The sequence below is a fragment of the Camelus ferus genome, chromosome 2 (assembly GCF_009834535.1).
Source record: "Camelus ferus isolate YT-003-E chromosome 2, BCGSAC_Cfer_1.0, whole genome shotgun sequence".
Taxonomy (NCBI): Eukaryota; Metazoa; Chordata; class Mammalia; order Artiodactyla; family Camelidae; genus Camelus; species Camelus ferus.
This window is the reverse complement of record NC_045697.1, coordinates 20373803-20392223: the sequence shown is the minus strand read 5'-3', so window position 1 is coordinate 20392223 and position 18421 is coordinate 20373803.

The window sequence follows — 18421 nt, the reverse complement described above, 5'->3', positions numbered from 1 at the left end:
CAACATGGGCATTTGCTTTCCTCCAAGCCAGCCAGAGCAGGTATTTCTGATTTCTTTTTGACCAGTGGGAGACAAAGGGGCCATATAATTAAATTAGGCACGTTTGGATAATCCCTCTTTCTTAAAGTCACATAAATGCAACATAACATAACCTGATCATGGAAATAACATGCCTCCTATTCACAACCCCAGGTATTGGCAGGGCATCTGCACAAGGAACAGGAAATCTTGGGTGCCATCTAGGAGTTTGCCTCCCCTCTGAGGGGAAAGTAACAATCTCAAAAGGTTGTGAGGACTCAACAGTAAAAATCCTAAGTAATGAATTTAGCATCTTGATTAGCACTTACCACTTAATACATGGTAACAAAGACGATGATGCTGTAAAAAAAAAAAGACTTGTTCTCAGGTCTAAAGGACAAGCATGGAGCCTAAATCAGAAAATAAGAGATTCAGAGTCAAATAACCCAGAAAAAGAATAAGACAGGCACATGCAGTGAGGCTTTAGACTGTGTTATCAGGGACCAATGTTAATTTTTATAACTTACAGATTCTGTTTATTGAATACTGGTAGCTTTGTTAGGTAAGGGCTAGACCAAATTTTAAGGTATAGGAACAGGGTCTACATTATCCTCATTGGGACCAAGGCTTTGAATTGCTAGTTGTTTGCATCCAAGGTGTGCAGCTTCTCTCCAATTCCACCTGATATTCTTGGAATAAAATACTACTTTTTCTGCTTTAGTTAATCCTCTTTGTATATTACCAAATGCCCTAGTACTCTTTCATTCTTATCTACCATCTGCTATTATCAATTAATACATTTCCCAGTAGAAAATTTATAGCATCTGTGTGATACATTATTTTAGAGACTAGTAAGTTACAGCTAGGAAAAAAAAAAATACCCCAAAGCAGGTCTTATTATGCACAAGTGATATAAAAGCCATGGTAGTTGGCGAATATAAACTATGTCCCTGTCAAATGAAGCTCTGGTGTATTAGCTGTTAGATCAGGTTATGGCAGCTGTATGGGAACTCATAATTCCTTCTCCTCCATATTTTATCACTACTTATGTAAAATCAAACTGTAAATAAGAATACAAGATAGGGTATGTTACTATTAATCATGGGACTTTACAACAAAGCAATGATTATTAAGATATAGAGATTCTATATCAAGAATCCTTGGCATTAATGAGAATGGTAATTGTTGCATAAAAAGAGCTTCCTTCTTTCATAAAACATTTAATGAGAGCCTACTTTGTTCTAGGCACTGTTGATATGTAGCAGGGATAAATAATAATCTGCTCTCAAGGAGATCACTGTGTATTTAGGGGTAAAACAGAGAAGTAAATCATTGATTAAAAAATATAAGAGTTATACTTAGAAAGCTATAGAGACAGATGTATGTGTGTGTGTGTGTGTGTGTGTGTGTGTGTGTGTGTTTTAATTCTGAAAGGTCTGTAACTTGGAATGTAGACCGTGATTGTAGACTTTTGTGCTGTTAGGTGTAGACACCAGACTTAACTCACTCTTCACTTTTCCTATCATATTATCACATATGTAATCAGTTTGTAATTCATTTATGTTCAATGAATGAATGAGAAAATGTATTTTTAGCATATACTTTGTCTTTTTGGCTACTAGCGTCTTTCTCCCTTTCTCTTAATTATCCTCAAATAAAAAGCACAGTCTTTCTACACCATTATTTTCTCAGGACCTGGCTTCAGGGGAATCCCTCTCTACTCCTGGCTTAGAGTTCAGACTTAACTGCATCAGCCTAATTTAGTGGTTCTCAACCAGGAGCCCTCCAGAGGGCCTTCAGCAATATTTGGGGACTTTTTTGTGAGGGGAGTTAATAGCATGGCATCTAATGGGTAGAGGTCAGGGATGTTACCACACATCTCCAATACAGAAGACAATTTTTTTCCCCATTTAAGAATTATCTGGCCAAAATGTCAGTAGTAATGGATGCTGAAAATCGTGGTTTAATGTCATGTTTCTAACCCCAGGAATTGGTTCTGGGAAGAGCACCTGATCTAAATTGATCTAATCTGAACAAAGATTGGAGAGTTTTGTTTTTTTTTTTTCTTTTGGATGGTTGGGACAATGAGGGTCTATCGATGGAATATGAATATAGAAACACCCATTGAATGTGGAACTATCTAGAGCCCAGACCTTAGAAAACAATTTGTGACCACGAAGAGAAAGTTCTATGAGATTAGGATCCACATGAAGCAGAATGAGCTGAGGGGAAAAATAAAAATTAGTATGATTTGAGCAATGAGATTAAACATAGCCTGAAGCCTTCCCTACTTCTGACTGTTTTAGTGATATAAGCCCAAAAAGTCCCTTTAGAATATTTAAATCTATGGTTGTGATAACTTGCAACAAAAACCCCTCAATCTGATGAATAAATGAATGAATTGTAAGTACACACAGGTAAAGAAAATAATGAAAGGAGGAGCTAGCAGATGTGAAGAAGGTTGTGAATCAGGACGATTTATTCCAGCATATCCACTCTAGCAGGGTCTAAGCACTGTCATGAGCATGATTTTATGAAAAAACAAAATTTCTGATGCCACCAGTATGTTCAAAAAATATTTCAATGATCCTCAGCACTAGCACCTTGACATTCAGAGATTACTTCCTCAAAAGATGCTGTGACCCCACTCCCAATTCTCCACACTCCTAAGTATTTTCCACAAAGTCTACCTCCTCTAAGAAGGTTTCCCAGATCCCACTGGTCATAATTATCACCATCCTTTCCTCAGTAACCATAGACACTCCAAAGAAAATTATTTAAATCTCTTTTGTATGTTCCATTATAGTCTGATCATTAAAAACCATTAGTTATTTTTTTCTCACTCATTAGATTTGAGCTACTGAAAATTAAGTATATTCTTTACCATCTTTGTTCCTTCCAATTTAGAAGACTATTCATACCTGGTAGGAACTCATGAAACTTTATTGAATCAAATAATGCTAGACTACCAAAACAAAATAGTACTAAGATTTCTTCCATTTTTTTTTGAAAATAACTGTCATTCCAAGTAAAGTAAGCCAGAAAGAGAAAGAAAAATACCATACGATAACACTTATATGTTAAATCTAAAAAAGACAGACGAACCTATTTACAGAACAGAAAGAAACTCACAGACATAGAAAACAAACTTATGGTTACCGGAGGGGAAGAGGGTGGGAAAGGTTAAACTGGGAGTTCGAGATTTGCAGATACTAACGTATATAAAATAGATAAACAACAAGTTCATACTGTATAGCACAGGGAACTATATTCAATATAGTGTAGTAATCTATGGTGAAAAAATATGAAAACAAATATCTGTATGTTCATGTATGACTGAAGCATTGTGATGTATACCAGAAATTGGCACAACATTGTAAATTGACTATACTTCAATAAATATATATGGGTGTGTGTATTATGTCTGTATGTGTATATATATATATGTGTGTGTGTGTATATATATATAAAATATATATATAAACATTTAAAATCCTTACAGGGGACTATCTCTATATTCAGTGACACAGCTCACTGTCCAGATTATCAGAGGAGAGAGAGAGAAACTGGATCTAAAAAAACTGGATTCAGATGCCCTTATTGATGATGTTTCTTCAAGTTTAAAGCCCCACCACCACCAATTTGACTCTAAAAATGTTCTTTGTACTTCTACTTTTAAAAATATTTATTGTCTTGAAGGATGAAAACAGAAGAGAATCACAGAACATTGTTGTTATCCTCAGAAGTGAGGGAGCAGTGGGGCATTGCTTCCATCCTCAGTTATTGTAGGTATATTTGTCTCAAACAAATAGAGCAGTAACATATTCTTTTGTGCTAATTAAAGCCAATATACACTCTTAGAAACTTCCTGAGACACAGAATGTAGCTTCTCGGTACTAAAAATCTGTTCAGATCCTGAACACCACCTTTTAAAACCCATCAGCATCTTCCCAAATCACAAAGATCCAAGCAGAATCTATTGTGTGACATTTTAGGACCATGAGATACTACTTCTTGCCTCCACATGGGCCACCCCCTTCTTTGTATACTCGCACGTACATCTGCAATGACCTATTCAATTTTACTTATTTATCTATGTATTTATTTATTCATTTATTAAGTCAAGCGCTTTATTAAGTCTTGACACAAGCTATACTGGAGCTTGATTAAAGTAAATTTTTTCTCTACTATAACTAGGAGATTAAAAAGGAAAATAAAGGATGGGAAAAAATATAAAGAACAAAGGCACCTGATTCTGCGGATGAGCAGTTCTGATTAACTGGAGGTCTTTAGCAGGTTGCAGGAGTTGGGAGCAAAGGTTGGATTCACAGATGCAAAGGAGCAAGAGAGGCAGCTGTCAGGCAGCCCCCTTGCTGAGACTCCCCCAGGCTGAGAAGGGGGCACAGCCCCGGCACCGGGCCCGGGGCTCAGCCCGGTGAAGCTTTGGGGAAGGGTGCTCAGAGGTAATTTGAGATCCCTGCTCTGAGGCATACATACACCCTAATGGAGTAATGGCTGGCTTGGCTCATTATAACTGCACTGCTATCGAGAGCCACGTAAGAAGGAGAAAAAGCTCAAAAGTAAACCAAACTTTAAAACCCGAGCATTTTCAGTGGGAGGCAGTGTTGAAATTTTGGAATGAGTCTGCTGATTAACATGTACCGAATATGAATACATGGGCACTACGTTCTGACCGGCCACCGAAAGATGAGCAGTTCGGCAGCCTGAACTCTTGACTAGCAGTCAGGACACCCCTCTTGGGCTTCTGATCAGAGCACAGCCTCCTGTCCATGTGCTACTTCCAAGAGCCAGGAGGCACTGCCGAGGCAGCGGAATGGAGCCCTCCAGCAAGGCCAAGCTAAGGACACTGAGCTCCATCTAGACACGTTCCCAGTCCAGTAAGAAGAAGAGCAGGTTGCTCTGGGCAACGATCTATTCATTACTAAAGTGCCTGCAACATAACCTGCGTTACTACATCATTGGTTTTGCATATTATACTTGGTCTACTAGAAAGCATTTGCCTCTCCCGTGGCCACGTGACACAGTTCTATCCATGTTTATGATGTAAATCTTGAAACTTGCTGACCTTTAAAACATCCATCATGGGCGGAGATGGGTTCTCACCACTCTGCATCGTCAGCGCCCTGTGAAATCTTTCTCTGTGCTCGTTGCTTCCTTTGCCTCCCTTAGGTAAATAAACTTCTTACATCAAAGTTTTATCCTTTAAAAGATGGTCTTCAAATATTTGAAATTGTAATCTACATTAAGAATGTAATTTAAATAGGAGCTTAGAACACAAATAAAAGCATGTGTGTGTCTGTGTCCATAAATCTTGCGTATATAGTGACAATCAAAATTTACTATGACATTTCCTCTTCTTTTATCTCCTATTTCATATTTGAATAAAAACTACCCTCTCCCCCACTATTCTGCCTGTCTTTCACATCTAAGTAAACAATATCCCCATCTACCCAACTATTTCTGCAAATGTTCTGAGAGTCATATTGATTGACTTCCCCGATCCACTGCTTCCATCTCAACTTACATATTGGTCCAGACCATAAACGTTCCTTAGTTGGGTAATGAAGGCAGCCCTCACCTGGCCTTCACACTTCTAAAATTATGTTTCCATAGCCTTTTAAAAATAAGTCAGGCCCTGCCACTCTATATTAGTTTCCTAGGGCTTTCAGAACAAATTGCTACAAAGTTGGTGCCTTAAAACAACAGAAATTTATTTTCCCACGGTTCTGGAGGCCAGAAGTCCTAAGTCAAGGAGGTAGCAAGGCTGCACTTCCTCTGAAGGGTCTAAGGGAAAATAACTCCCTACCTCTTTAAGCTTCTGGTTGGCTCCAGAGGCTTCTTGGTTTGCGGCTGCGTAACTCCAGTCTCTGCCTTCATCTTCACTTGGCTTTCTCCCCTGTGTCATTGTTTCAAATTTCTCTTTGCCCATCTCTCATGGAGATGCCTGTTGGTAGATTTAGGGGCCATTCTAATTCTAGGGTATCCTTATCTTGAGATGCTTAACTTAATTATATCTGCAAAGATCCTGTTCCCAAATAAAGTTCACAATTATAGGTTCCTGATAAACATCTTTTGGGGGGAGGGGGTTACGGGCACAATTTAACCATTTGGTGGCTTCCTAATGCCTGAATGTATCATATTTTTTATTTTCATACTATATTAATAGTAGATATGAAATCAGAGGTAAAGGAGTTCAAGCGCAAAATTGATTTCTTAGGTTTATTTTCATCTTTTGTTGCTTCTATTATAATTTGTGTTTATGTTTTCATGTCTGTGCCCTAGACTAGATGATAAGCTCATGAGAGCAGATACCATAATGTATCATTTTCAAGAGTGTAAATTCATGTGTCGAGGACATTGCCAGCATTCAATATATATGTTGGACAAATAAATGAACTAATTATTGAAGAAAATAAGGGATGGGTAGATAGAGGGAGAATGTCATTGACCCTTCATAAAATAATTAGTACTTGTTCTGATACTCCCATGTCTTGGGAATAATGTTTTTGGAACACTTTTCTGAAATTAATATTCTAAAAAGGGCTCAGGTTAGTCCTTCTACTTTATAAGTGCTCAAAAAATGGGGGGGAAAAAACCAACAGAAATTGACACAGTGTGACTGACTATACTTCAATTAAAAAAAAATTGAGGATTTACACTGAGGATTAGAAACTGTCAGGTTACCTATTGGAAAAAGAAATAAAGCTTGACTTAAATGTAATCTTACCATCCACTTGTTTTTCACTAAACAAAAGCATAAAATATTCTGTAATGAAACATTTGTTTTTAATATGCTTGATTTGAAGTAATAATTCATCTTTTAATATTGTATGTAAAATATCTTATTATATAGCTCAAAGGAAATTGTAGAGCATACTTAACAATATTTAAGGAATATTACATTAGCATTGTCAGAAAAAAATAGTTTTATATAGATGCAATTAATGAAAGAAGAAAAATGTCTAATTCCAGACACCCAAGTGACAACACAACTAGATATTTTATATTGATAATTAAGAATGTATAGCTTACTAATTGCTAAAAATTGTTAGCAGACATTTACCTGAAAAGCAAAAATTAGTTATCGTTTAAATTTTAGTCTTTGTTTAAATCTTATACCAAGAAAAATTAAGTCCATTTAAGTAAAAAAAAAATTTAACATTTTAATTAATTTATTGAAGAAGTGGTTCTCAATTGCTTTAGAAATATTAACATTATTCTAAGCATAGTAATTCGATAGATTAGATTTTATAGTTTTGAGTCATTGCAATATTCAAATGTTGCTCAACTATTTACTTAGAATTCTGTCTTTGACTTCAAAAACTGGAAGTAAAACAAATATTGTGATTAAAATGTGCATTTTTTTCAACTTTTACACTTTAAAGGAGCAAATGAGAAAATTAATCCATATAACAGTTATCAAAAAGAAAATGGCACTGTATCAAAATTACTCAACTGTGTATCATTTTTGTTAAATACTCATTATGTCAAAGAAACTGGTTAATGCATGCTAATATATATATTTTCATTTTATGCATCAAGTTTGACAAAAGACAAATGTAGATAGCGAGAAGAAATATTTGGAATTCAAGTAACATTAAACTCTATAGAAAATCTGTCTTCCTTTCACAGGCAGTTACTTACTGGGCACCAAATATGTAACAGGGACTCTGCTTTGTGTAATTTATGCCATCATAGATGGCATATTTTCCCTTCCACAAGGAAATCACTTTTAGTCTCATAAGTATTTTGTTATTCTTTCTCTTATTCACTCATTCAGTCAATAATTATTCAGGAATGCCTACTACATGAAGGACATTATGTCATTTTTAGGTAAACAATTGTGAACAGTAAGCCTTCAATGATGTACAGTTCTTTATCATGTACACATTAAAACTATTAGTAGGTTCCTTTGATTTAATCCAAATTCTTTTTTCTTTGTTTATGGCCAACACTTTAGACCAATTCACTAACATCTCTGATACTAAGAAGATAAACTCAAACTGTCCTATCCTGTGTCCTCCAAACCACTCTTTATGTAGCCCATCACTACATTGCATCACTTTCATAGAAATAAGCATAAAATATAAATTCTGTTCTAGAAATCAACAAAAACTCAAGATTTAACCTCAGACATTCTTGCCTCCCAACAATGATTTTCACAATGATTCCAATGGCTAGTCCTTTCTAATACTTTAAATCTCCTCTTGAATATCATTTCCACAGAAAACTCATCTCTGGTAATTCCGTCTCCTTAGTTCTTTACCTTTTAGTGTATGCTCAACTGGGGTTTGTTTCACAATATATATGAGTGAATACATTAATAAGCTTTCAGTTTACATGAATTAGAAATTAGAGATAGGTCTACAGGAACTATAAATAAGCAAACAGACATTTATAAATCTGGATGATAAAAGTACTATGAGAATGTAAGTGCAGGTTATATAACAGTTAATAAAAATGGTGAACCTAAACCAGTCCCTAAGTTTCCACAGAATATGTAAACCAGGATATAAAAGATTAGCGGAGCTGGCTATCCAAAGCTGGGAAATTGAGATTTGAAAAAAAGAAGAATGGTAAGCCATATGAAGAACAAATACTTTGGGGCTTGGACATTGGGAGTGGGGAATGAATAAGAATAAACTGGAGAGATAAACAAGGGTCAGATCATGAAGTACTTTATAATTCTTGGTCTTCATCCTGGGGACAACTGGGAGCCATTGAATGTACATCAGTTACCAGTAACTTCGGTGCATTGTATGAAGTGGAGAGGTGCTATGTTACTTTTCTGTTGCTGCCATAACAAATTACCACAGATTTAGCAACTTAACACACCTATTTATTATCTCACAGTTTACATGAGTCAGAAGACTATAGACAGTATGGCTCACTCAGTTCCATGCTTCAAATTCACAAAGCTAGAATCAAGGTGTTGGCAGAGCTGCCTTCCTTTCTTGAGGCCCTGGGAGAGCATGCTCCCAGACTCATTCAAGTTGATGGTAGAATTCACCTCCATGTGTTTAGACTGAGGTCCCTGGTTCCATGTTGGATGCCAGCCAGGGATCTCAGCATGTAGAGTCTCACCCATATTTCCTGCCTCATGGTCCCCTTCAAAGCCAGCAGAGGCTGGTCAGTTACCTCTCACACTTAGACTTCTACCTCAACTTTTTACACATTTCTTCTGCCATCTTTTTCTACTTGTCAGGGCTCAAGTAACTACATTGGCCAAATTGTATAATCCAGTTTATCTCCCTACCCTAACTTCAATTGATTAGTAAGCTTTAATATTTGAGGTTTCCATTGATTTTTCTATTGAGTTTTAATATTGTTGTAATTTATCTTAGTGTACTGTAGGACTCATACCTGACTTTCTTCCTAACAGATCACCAATAACCAATACACATTATTATTATCCTTCATTTTCTTAAAATCTTTTTATGGAAAATTAGTTTCCCTTAACCTCTTCTGTTTTGAAACATTCTAAACTATTCTTACATTTTTTTTTAATTCAAATGTGTTTGTGTGTTTATAAGAATTTTATGGACATGATATTATACTTCTGATCTCACAATGAGAATAAGCATGTTTAATGTATAAAAGTATCTCCACTGGTATGTTTGACTCACCTGAAAAGAAGCATGAATATCAGGAAAAATGAAAAATTGTGCAGAGTGAAAAGACCCACAGTGGGCAAAGATATATATTCCCTTGGCCTTGACAGAAACGTGTCAAGTGTCAAGGAGATATGGGGAGTAAAGGATAAAATAGGACTAAGCCTATGGGCTTTAGTTATAAGTCAAATGTGAGTGATTAAAATAATTTCCCCTTGAAATGCATATATATTTTTATATACTATATGGTTTTCTTTGTTATTCTTCATAATATACCAAAGTAACAAGGCATTTTTCTAACTCTGATTAATCTCAAGTATGCTTAGGGGTTATAATTGATAATGACAGTAGTAACTGGGGACAGAAAAACCCATGAAGATGACAGTCAAGATGAATTAGAATACATGGTCTAGCTCATTTTATGCACCTGGAGGGTTTGTTGTCAAAGTTCAGATTTTGATGTGTGATTGTAAATAAAAGCGTTCAATTCCCTTAAGCAATAATACTCAACTTTGGCTGAATATTATATATAATTAGTTAGGGGGCTTTTAAAACTCCCAGTACCCAGGCCACACCCCAGAGCAATTAAATTGGAATCTCTGGGGTTGGCATCCAGGCATCAGTACTTCTTAAACCTCCCCAGGTGATTATAACGTACAGCTAAGGCTGAGAATCACTGCTTCAGAGTGGTACTATACATTCTTTATTAAATCCTCTATGCATGTATTTGTGTATGTGTTACGTGTTTATTTCTTGACTTTCTGTTCCACTGATTTCTGATCTATTTGAATTGTTGATTCATTCATGTTCTAACAAAAATTAGCACTAGACATTTTCATATGTTCCTATGTGTTTTTATTTTATTGTACTTATTTGTCTTAAAAATGGTTATTTTAACTTAAATAATATCTGTATAATGCTCTGTATATTCATGAATGTTTCATATTTCATTTACTATTAAAATAGATAATATTTATTCCCTAGATTTTTTTTTCGTTTGTTATTTCTAGCACACAGAAATATATTGATCTTGAATGGGGCAATATTTTTAAAATCATACTAATGTTTGCAGTTTTCTACTTCATTTCCTTTAATACATATTAGACATAGAAGTGATGTGTAGATTGATTTTCCTCTTTAAACACTTCAGTGATTCTGCCCTTGAAGTCCCTAGCCCAGGGGAAGAAATATCATATTTTTAATATTTTCAAATGAAAGAAATTTTAGAAGTCATCTAGTCAAGTGTTCTTGAATAATTGACCACATCTCACTGTAAACAAAATCATATCCCAGTGTACATATACACACACAACCAAAAAAGTTTCACAATGCAGCAGTTACATTTAGCATGTGTAATGCCCTATAGTACTGTCTCTTCTATTCTATTCTACCTCATTATTACCAATGTTTGTCACAATACACACAACAGTCTCCATAACCATTTAAGTGTTGCTAGATGTCTGCAGATCCTACTTAGCCCAACACCCTTATTTTATAGATAAATAAACTAAGGACCATAGCAGGTGAGTAGCTTGTCCCAGTTTGGTGACAGCATTTCTACTCAGTACCCAGATCTTCTTATCAAACTTTTATATCAGGATTTCTCAAAGTTGGTTATTCATCAGTATTACATCAGATATACATAAGAAATGTAGATTATTAGGCTTCTCCTCCAAATTGCTGATTAAGAGAATTTTTCCTAAATCTAATACTGTGCATTCTTCTATTTTAATGTGCATTGAGGCTAAGACAGACTTAGAAAAACTGAACTTCCAAGCAGATAACCAGTTTCTTCCAAGCTCTGTAGTACAATCTCTCCCACTAGTTGATAACCTCTCTGCACGTTTTTCAAGTGTCTAGAGTTTACAGTAAATGCAATTAAAGTAGCTATAGTTTCTAACTGAAAAGCATTTATTAAGGAAGAACAACACTATATATCATATGTAAGTATTTTATGAATATTGTTCCAGGATCGCCTATCTGAGAATGAAATATATGAATCTGACCCTTTACCATATGTTTCTTCCATTGATTTAAGCAGCTTTTGACCTCTACTTTGTCATGCATGACACAGAATAACTGTAACACATTCACTTTGATTGGTTAATTGACTATATATATGCAGTTCCCCCCAACTCCCATTTTGAAATGTAACTATTTCCAAGCTAGGATTTATATTTATTTTTCACTTGAATTTCTAATATTTCATTGGTTTTGAGTGAAGTTATATAAAATAGATTTGTTTTCTGACTACTGTCCATTGGATTTGTCAAAATTTTTCTTAGAAATTACTGAATGTTAACCACAGAAATTTGGTATTTGTGTTTTAAAGATTTATTCTTTCATTTAGACAGTCATGTTTTATTGAAGTAAATACATTTTAGCACTAAAAAGTTAGTTATGTAGGAAACATAATGCTTGAGAGAATTAATTCCAAGCTTTACATTTTATCTTTCCTTTGAGAAGGGCAAGAGAATTTGCATATATTATTCAACTCATTTTCTTATGCTTTTCAAATAATCAAAGACTTAACGGATTATATAAAAATAGCAAACATTTTAGTCAAGTCATTGCTTCTGACATTCATTCTAACTTAAATGTTCACCCATTGTAACATGGCTGTTGATATAATCTATCAAAAATTGCACTTATTATTAATTTTCAAAGTACTGAACAAGGAATTTTACATGACTCTTTATATTAAATATATAAGCTCATTTATCTTGATGAGGTATCACCAAAATTAATGATGAATTATATCAATAACATAAACATTCCAGATCACTAGTCAGCCCATCTATTTATTGAACTAAGAGAGACAAATAGGACTTACCTTTAACTCTGCTGTGTTGAGAAGGATCCTAATTCTGAACCCCATGTCTGTCGGGGAAAAACAGGATGATAATCTGATCAATAAGAATGTTTTCCTAGCTACAGTTGAAGCCTGAGTGGGAATTATAAACATCAAGTGGTTGCAATACACATGGGCGGCCTTAGTAATCTTCCTTACAATTCTGGGCAAAACACTACCTTAAAAAATATTCTACTGGAATGCTAATGTCTGGTTTTAAAATCAATCATCCATAGGAGCAAAGGGAATTTTACGGAAATGTCTTTCAGGAAAGTTTTCTTGCCTGTAGGCAATGCTGCCTAAACATAATTCATTTCCAACTCAATTTATTGATTGATTTAGAATAGCCCTCTATCGCACTCAGGGGAAATTTCTCTGCTTGAGTATCTATTCCCAGTGTATCGTGTATTTTTTTGTTTGTTTCTTGGCAAAAACAAAACTAACGATTGCTCTTCAGGATTCAGAATTTGGTCATGTAGTTAACACTAGTAATCAGGTAGCTATTCACAACTTCACAGAAGAGTCAAGATAGGCGAATGACTGCATTAATTTGTTGACTGGATAGAAGACCTCATAATGATTATCAATCACTGGCAGCAGCTGGCCAGAGGCCTGGCTCTTATTTGGCATTTAATTAGCATGGGTGGCATAACTGACCAAATAACCAAGGGCCTGAATGGATGAATGAATTAAAAAACAGGACTTGTTCTTATGAATCCATTTGGGTCGCTAGGTTTTATTCCCTTTACCGAAGCTCCTCGGTGCCTTCTGTATTTCTTAGTCTAGATCTTGTATTTGAGCCACTAGGTGGTCAGTGAGTCTAACACTACAGTTTCTCTTATGTTCTCCTCCAGACCTGCCTTGTTAATGGATGATAAGACTTCTTAAAAGGAAGATGGTACCTGATCATGCAGTTTTTATCCATCTCATCAACAGCTAGAGTGGGTCCTGGGCTTTTTGTGATTGTGGAACTTTCCTAAAGAGCACTAAACCTACAACATGTGCTACATAGGATCCCGTCAGTTTCCAGGGAGTACAATGAAACTTGCATTACACTTCTAAGACACCTCTAAGTTTGTAGAAACCACTGAATATATTCATTACATAAATATAATTCAAACATATTCTCTAAAAGAATAAACTATTTTTAAAATATGACTAGTCATTTCTCAGCACTTTCCATTATAAGGCAAACGGTTTCATTTTTAAGCATTTAATTATATGACATATTTCTTATCTTTGATTAAGGGTAGTCAAAAAAGAGAAAAAATGGTGAAATAATGCAACTGAAGGTTTATAGGAAAAGGGGTTGAAGATCTGTTTTCCTCACTGAGATTCGGTTCAAGGGATTTGCCCTCTGGCTTACTGAGTACACAATAATGGTCACGATTTTGAAGGCTGCTTTAAAAATTCAAATTTATTTGTGGCTTAAAATCCACCTGGCACACAAACAGAAACATTATAGTAATTATTAACACTTATTGAACACACACTACATGCTGGTCACTATGCTAAGTGTTTTAAATAATTATTATTATTTTTAAATGTCAGCAGCCCTATGAGGTAGAGTTATTATTATTTCTATTTTACATATGAGGACACTGAATTCAGAAAATAAAGTAGCTCTCTCAAGGTGGCAGTTCTAGGAGATAAAACATTTCTCTCTGGTTCCAAAGCCCATGTTGTTAATAATCTTTCTTTTCATTCATTTGTTCAGCTATCAAAAGAAGATTTATTGAGATCCAATACTGCCAAGACCTGGGCTAGATCCTAGAGTCAGAGGGACAAACAAGATAATGTGCCCATCCACATGGAGTGATGAATTATGCGCTATGACACTAACAGATACTTGTTAAATCATGTATTAATATGTCGGACCTTTCCATGGCATTCTTGTTTTAAGTAAGTGCAACACTTTTCATGCATTTTTCTCAACTTATTTTCTAAATCTTTGGTTTCATAGAAAATGGACTGAATTGGCATATTCTCCTTTCTTACCACTCTCTGAAATTAAAAAAAAAAATATTAGTAACTTGTCTTAGGGCAAATCAAATAAGTAAACATATAGAACAAAACTGAATAACTGTTGGCTCTTTGAGCTGATGCGTCCCCTGACTCCTTCCCAATGCCTGGCTCTGATAATATCAGTTAACTTTCAGCAGCTGGAAACACTAGGAACACCCCAAATTGGGGTTTCTCAGTATCATGTTCTCCTGATTCCTTTGCTGTGATCACCGGATTGGGTATCCCTTCTACTGTCAGGTAACTGTATTAAATAATAGTTGTCATAATGCTGAATCAATTTAATTTGCTTATTCTGAAATCCACACCTTACTACCAGCAAATCTCTCATCCTTAACCATTCATCCTGTTCCTCTGATGTTATCTCCCAAATACTTCAGAGGTCCATCCCTGCCTTCCTGTCGATGTCACCATTGCTGTAGTTCAGGCACACATCCTCTTTAACCTGACTATTGCATAAGCCTCCTGACTGGTCTCAAAGCCTCTATTGTTGTGCTTCACACAGCACCCCCATCCTCGCCACTGGATTATCGAGAAGCAACGAGGATGGGTTTAAAGTGAAAATCTAGCACAGCATTCCCATCACACAATATTCCAACATCTATAATACTTCCCTGCATTATGAAAAGATGGTCGTATTCCCAAATCATTACAAGCTCCTTTAACTAAGGGTGAATTTATCATTTATCTGTGTATTGTAACACTCAGTAATAGTTAAATTATAGTGGTGTTCAGTAAACCCTCGTTGAACTGAACTGAAATAAATATGCACTAAAGTTGCAGAAAGAGAGAATTAATCCTTTATTTGGCTTCTAATTACTATCCTTCATTCCTTCCTTCCTCCTATCCTTCCCTCCCTCCCTAGGTTCCTTACTCCTTCCTTCCTTCTCTTACATTCATTATTAGAGTATTTTTTAAATGTCCACTGCTGCCAGGATCTTTGTGTTTGGAATTCTACAAAAGTCTCTGCCTTGCTGGAGCTGAAGAATTAAAAATAAGGATGAAAAATATAGTAAACTGATGATCTAATATATGATCAGATTTTAAGTCCCATGGCAAAATAAATAAAAACAGAGCAAGGTAAAGATAACCCAGAATGCCAGAGGGGACAGGTGGTAGAGGTTGAAGCACCAAATAAGGTGTTCACAGTAGCTCTCACTGATAAGCTGAGATCTGAGTGAAGGAAGTGAAGGCATCAACCAAAGAGATATCTCAGGAAAAATCATTCCAGGCAGAGAAAAGAGCAGTAGCAAAGCCATCTCAGATGTGGTATCTCCCTTTATTTGATTCCTAGCTGAAGATACAAGTCTACTCTCAGAAAAATCTTTAAAAAATTAAAGGTTATTGCATAGGAACATCTGATTTATCCTCTAGTGCACAGCTATAGGGTTTGTGTTGTTGTTTTTATTCACTTGTGTAAGTTTCTGTTTCTTAGTAGCAGCTCTAAGCCCTTGAAGGAAGATTGTGCCAGGAGGTGGCTGTGTGTGGGAGAAGTGAGAAAAGCTGTGAGCTACTCAGTGGGAGCTGTTGGAGAGGCCGGAAGGCTGGGGTCACAGAAGGATCAGGGAGCAGAACACAGGATAAAATGCAGAGTGTCCGGAAGTGAGGCACCAGACGTTGATGTAGGCAAAGACAGCCTTAGTAGAAGAAGTAGTTTTCAGGCAATACTGACTGTGTAATATGAAGATGGAAGCTCAGGTGTGAGGAAAAGGAGGAGAGGGAAAACAGAGGCAAGGTTTTTTTCTAACTCATATCAAATCAAGAAATAATTAGATTCACCAAATATTACTTTTCTGTGAACAAAGGCTTAATTAAGAATTCATAAAACTAGTCAAACAGATGCAAATTGGGGGAACAATGAATAAGACCTCTTCAGAGTCAGGGATATGCATTTATGTGCTTGTGACATTTTAGGGACAATTTTTTTTTTCAGGAAAAGTCAAGTCAAAAACATGTTCTTTTTTCTTTTCCTAGGTACTCATTTTGCTCTTAAAGTGAATGGTAGAGTGTTGCTTTAACACCTTAAGAACTTGGAGAGCATTTTCAGAAGACTTTTTAAAGATAAAAGGCTAAAGATATTATGAATATGATAAAGAGCACTGCTTCTTTTTCTTGCAGTTTTACAAAATGAACAAACACATAGCAATCCAGCGCACTCAGAGGGTAGACTATAGAATTATGCTTGTTTTCTTCTGTGCTGCTCATTTTTTCTCTTCCCCCGTGTTTATTTCTTCATTCAATTGGGTTACACAGGAAATCCTTTGATAAAAGAGTTTTATCATTTAAAGTTATACATTTGATTTGGGGTTACCTGGTTAGGGTTGAAAGTGATGTTACAGCCAATAATTTGCCAGATGGGCAAACCAAACCAACAAACAAAAAGTATGTGCAGAGGGACATTTTCAAGTCCAGGAAAGAGGAGACTTGTTGTCAGTGATTAGCTTACAGACATCGACTGCAGCAAGGGATAAACCAGGAAGACAACGCTTCCAGGAGACACACATAAACAAGGGAAAGTAGCTGACCAAAGGGGATGGTAAAGAGAGCTCAGTGAAGTAGACGAAGAATTAGAAGAGAATATGCTCTCGGAAAACTTGGGAAAGCATGGTTTTAAGACAATACAGGCTCTGCCTGTAAATACTACAGAATGGTAAAATCCGTTGTGAACTGAGAAGAGTTCATGTGAATTCAGTCATTAGAAAGTCATGACTGAGCACAAAACAATGGGAGAAGGAGGAAAGAGTTGGAGATGAGGCTCTGAGTGCAGTGAGATCAGTGAGCAAATAAATACTAGCTTTTCAAGAGGCTTAGCAATGAAAAGAAAAGACAGAACGGAAGGAGTTACACAACTGGAGAGTGGTATGAGCCAGAAAATTATCTGTTAAGGGAAACTGTCTTAATAAGGACTTTCTTTTCTTGTCTTTTTCTTTTTTATGGTGAGGTTAAGGTAGGTGAAGGACATGCACTTTACATACATTATCTCTTTTAACTGTCCTCCGGAAGAAAACTGAAGATTAATACCTTCAGTTTTCCATAGAGGAAACTGAACCATTTATTATATGACCAAGATCACCTAGCTCACAATTGCAGGAAGGATATTTAAATGCAACTTTTTTAGAGCAAGAAAACATGATCTTTATTGTGATGCTTCTGGATCTGGTAGATGGAGTTAGGATCAAGGGGATAGTGGAAAGGTTAGTATTGGATCTGAGTAATGATGAAGGGATGGAGAGGTAAGAGTATTGATAATTGTGTGTGTGTGTGTGTGTGTGATAAAAAAGGGAAGGACTTTGTTAAGCCTAAACTACTGCTGAAATTTAGAGGATTTTTGAGCTTACAAAACAGGCTTTATTAGGGAATCAGGAATGCAGTTGTTTGAACCTGAGCAAAATTCTTGCTGAGCAATGTTGAGAGACTAGCTAGTGAAAAATACCAGATAATGCAGGGGTAGGAAATCCAGAAAAGAATGTGTGCAAGATTGATTCTTCATAGTGGCCACATTTAGGGAACTAAGCTCTGGATAACTTCCATTGTATCACGTGGAATGGGATATGAAACAGATTTCATTAGAGAGTCTCAAAAGTTTAAAATTAGCAAGAGAGATTATGAGTCTGCTGCTCTTTCCTTGTGTGAGTGGGACCAGGTGTATTTGGACCCTAAGAATGTAGTTATGTTACTGAATATTTCAGAAATTTAGAGATTTTTTAAAAACATTTTTCTACATTTTGGCTTCTTGAGTTAAGTAAATTGGTATGTTAGAGGATGTCTCCTTTACCCTAGACCTATGAGTTCTTCATCTTTTTAAGCATGTTAGATCTCGAGCCATCTACTCCTGTTCAAATGATAGTAAAACTTATCTCGCCTCAGAAGCCATGGAGAAATTTCAGGGGTTGTAAAC